Below are 4423 nucleotides of genomic sequence, written 5' to 3' on the forward strand. Positions count from 1 at the left end.
ATAATTTTTTTTTTTTTTTTTTTTATTTTGAATCCAAAAATATTTTTTTTTATGTGAAAATTTATACATTCACTGAGAAATATATTTTGTGCATTTTTTTTTTTTTCTGTAACGGGGCCAATAGAGCTAAAAACACAACTCAGCACGGGGCGTCCAATGTCCAGGCAGTGTTGCCGTCATATTGTCTGTTTTGTTTACGATATTGGCTGTTGCCACAGTGAATAATGTAGTCCACCATCGTCTGATATACCGTTTATATACTGACAAACTTAAAATTAAATTCCATGGTCGAGTGTCGTTTTTTCAAAATTAAATGTCACTCCAACAACATCGCTATGTAGCCTCCTTCACAGCCGGTTTCTGTTGTTCATAACAAACCGTGAGCCACATGCAGTTTGGGCCCGAGACTAGAGATAGCCCGGATGTTGTGTCATTTCTTTTTCTCTTTTTTTTTTTTTTTTTTTTTTTTTTGACTATTTGGCATGTTTGGGGAAGTGGCCTTTCTTATCCTTGCTCTTTTTTCTTCGATCTTCTTTTTCTTTGCTCTTCATGCACATCAGCATGTTCATAAGCTTTTTAGCCGATCACATCAGAACCAAGGATGAGCTTGAACCCAAACATATCTCGCTGACATTGCATAGTTTCGGAGCACCATATGGAAAATGAAGCATCCCTCGCCTTTCTAAAAGAGCGAAGCCAAGATCTGAAACCAAGCTCAATCCAACTATTCAGGAGATGCATTAATAACATAACATAATAGGCACTTATTGAGCGCCCCAAAAAGAACGGAGAGCTTTACAAAAAGATATATACATCTACATGAACCAAAAACTAATACAAACAATACAAAGCATAATATATGTCAAGACAATTGGATAAGAGCATGATAAAAACTACTTTAACAGGTATGTTTTCAGATTTGCTTTGACAAGCTGGAGTGTACCAGCTTCCCTGATGTCACGAGGTAGAGTGTTCCATATCCGGGGTGCACATGATTCAAATGAATGATCACCGGTACGTGTCTTGGTTTTTGGTTGAGATAGAAGTGTTTTGTCCTTTGACGAACGTGTGGCATAAGCAGATGTTTTAACCGAGATCAGTTCTTGAAGATATGATGGAGATTGTGAATGGAGGCATTTGAACACGTAGACCAGTAGTTTAAACTTGATACGTTCGCGAATTGGTAGCCAATGAAGGAGACGTAGTAAAGGAGCACTGGGATGGTCTCGGTCAACAAGCATAATTAATCTGGCGGCCCTGTTCTGAAGGCGTTGTCACCTTCATTGGCACCATAGAGCAACGCATTACCATAGTCAATCCGGGAGAAAATGAGCGACTGAACAGCAAGTTTACAAGCATCTTGTGTTAAGTAACGGCGGATGCGTGACAAATTCCGGAGATGATAGCTAACACATTTAATGATGGAAGAAATTTGGACTTTCATACTCAACGGAGGGTCGAATACGATGCCAAGGTTCCGCAAAGACTTAGTAGGTGTTATTGTTACATTACCAAGAGTCAGAGTGATGTTATTGAGTCGGGCAGCAAACCCTGAAGAAACAGCAACAAAGAACTCGGTTTTAGCCTCGTTTAGCTGCAATTTGTTTAAAGTCATCCACTGCTTGATTTCAGAAACGCAGGATTGTAGTTTCTTCAAGGCAAGTTGACACGCTCCGTCTACTCTCGGATCAAAGCTTATGTAAATTTGTGTGTCGTCGGCGTAAATGTGAAAGCAGACACCGTTTGAACGAAGAAGTTTTCCAATCGGGTGAGTGTAGGCATTGTATCCCAACGGTCCCAATATGGATCCCTGTGGTACTCCAAATTCCATGATATGATTGTCAGAAAATGTACCAGATAGGCAAACTCTGCTTGAGCGATTCCTGAGATATGTATCAAACCAGTTCAAGGCGTTTCCTTTGATATGAAAGGTCTCACGAAGTCTATTGATAAAAATGACATGGTCAAGCGTGTCAAACGCCGCCGAAAGGTCGAGCATTACAAGAAGAACAGCATGCTGTTTGTCAATAGCAGACGTTATGTCGCTTTTTACCCGGAGGAGAGCGGTTTCAGTTGAATGAGCTGGTTTATAAGCCGATTGAAACTTTTCAGAAAGATTGTTTCTGTTGATATGTTCATTTAAGCGAGTTGCCCCTGCCATTTCGATGATTTTTGTCACAGCTTTTATGTTCGACACTGGCCGATAGTTCTGTAATGTATTTGCGTCCAATGTTGGTTTCTTTATTATTGGAGAAATAATCGCCTGTTTAAGGGAAGTCGGAAACACTCCAGCCGTAAAAGACACATTAATCATATTAGTCAGAACCAGAATGAAGAGAGTTGAGTTCTCCTTAAGAAGCGAGGTTTTTGGTATTTGATCAAGAAGGCACGACTTATTTGACAGTTTTTTAATAAGATCAGCCACTTCGTCACAATTCATTGATCTCAGCTCCAAAAGGTCACAACTGTTAGCTTCAAGGGGACATCAATCTCCTCATTGTGGTTCATATAATAGTCAATACTTGTACTTAATCTGGAAGCATTGTCATTTGTTGAACTACTTCTACAGAAGTTGGCATTTACAGAATCCAAACTGTCCTCAACATTAGAGTCAAGGTTTTGCCTTATCTTCTTGATCTTATTCACAAAGAAAGTGGCAAACCTGTTTGATAGATCAGATACGGAATCACAAGTGGGGAGCACTTTGGAACTTGCGTTTAGAAGAGAGTTAAGAATACTGAACTGGTCTTTATTACACGCAGAAAACAACTTATCATGAAAGTATTCAGATTTTGCTTTGGTGATCAAATTATTAACAAGAACTTTTTGATCTACAAAAATCTCTTTATCAACAAAGGACTTACTCTTGTTCCACTTATTCCCAAGACGCCTGCGGACACGCCTAGCTTCATGTATGGTTTCGTTATACCACGGCATTCGCGGCCGAACAGTACGGAATTTAGTTGATAGAGGACAGTACTTGTCAATGGTGTTTTTCAGAGTAGTTTCAAAGTGCTCAACCATATCATCACAATCAACATTAGATGGCATTCTATCAACAAGATGCCTTTGGAGATCTTCAACAAAGGTTTGAGCATCAAGGTTCTGGTAGTTCCTAAAGGATTGTTTGATTTTCATGGGCTGGGGTTTCTTTCTTTGAAGGGTACACACAACCCAAACATGATCAGACATTAATCTATCACGAACATACCAGTCTGTTATGAGATCATCTTCAATCGATCAATCAGGAAACCTAGAGCTTGGGCATTAATGCATTTGACAATGTACAGAAATACTTTGGAATTAACCCTTTGCTTTACTGGAAGCTCATAAAGCAAACTGACAGAGGGCTGGTCCCGTCTACAACTGAGCACAAGCCGCGCTGTTTATATTGGAGGAGCTACAGGTGCATAACATCTTTTGCACGTGCATCAAGTAAAAGGAATTGGCGTAATCCAGATAGTACTAACCCGGACAGGAATGTGACAAGCCTCCTGAAACGGCACATACGCCATAGGTTGCATATGTAAAAATCAACGGAACTACATGTTCAGTTTATGTCAACAGACATATTTAGAGAAGAATCAAGCATACAACCAAGATTGTTAATAGATGAATTTGAATGAATACACAGATTGCCAAGTTTGAAGATTAGGCGAAACACGTTTTTTCTAACCATGCATTTCCATCCAACTGCTTCTGTACCTAAAGGTTGAGCTTGACAGATCACATTCCTTCCGTCAACACCAGACTTGACTCCGTGACAAAGTCGTGGCACGAAGTGCACTCATCCGCCGCCTTTTGGGAACTGGGTAGGGGCATGAATAACGGATCTCCGCCCCGGGGTCTCCGCACATCGGCATTGGCCCTAGAGTATGCCCCAGCTGAATACTATGCACCTTGTCATAATACTGTAACTCCTGCCTTCTGGACATGGGTCTTCACGGCACCCTGCGAACTATTGCTGGTTGCCTGCGTCCATCTGCTTTCAGTGCTTCCGGTCATACCACTCGCAAACTTCAGAAGGCAAGCAGCGACTTTGTCATTTGCCCGTCGAGCCTTTGAGAGCCAAACTGCATCCTCCATCGTATCGTCAGCAAAGATCAGACAAAGCTTTGCTCCCGGAAAGGAACTTACATCATCTGTCCCACCCACCGAGACCAAGGCCCGCTGGACATTAACCATGAGGTGACGCGAGGAATAGCTTTGAACATCAAGTCTCCTACACCTTAAAATGATCATATCATTAACGCTACAGGAAATTGAACAAGGAAACACAAAGACTCTGAAACACTTTCATGTGTATATATTTCTTATGCTGCATTTATTGAATGAGACAAAAAGCTAACAGAAAGTGATACATGGGTGTAATGACAATATTATTTATGTGTTACCCGCAAGCCTTACATCTTATTAAATTTAT

The 4423-nt window shown here is 40.7% G+C and overlaps 1 protein-coding gene across 1 annotated transcript in view; it reads right to left on the minus strand.

The window, feature by feature from the left end:
- Nucleotides 1–4423, minus strand: part of LOC140139044 (uncharacterized) — a 59650-nt gene that overhangs the window by 16489 nt on the left and 38738 nt on the right. The window lies entirely within an intron of this gene.

Source organism: Amphiura filiformis, chromosome 18, assembly GCF_039555335.1.
Source record: "Amphiura filiformis chromosome 18, Afil_fr2py, whole genome shotgun sequence".
Classification (NCBI taxonomy): domain Eukaryota; kingdom Metazoa; phylum Echinodermata; class Ophiuroidea; order Amphilepidida; family Amphiuridae; genus Amphiura; species Amphiura filiformis.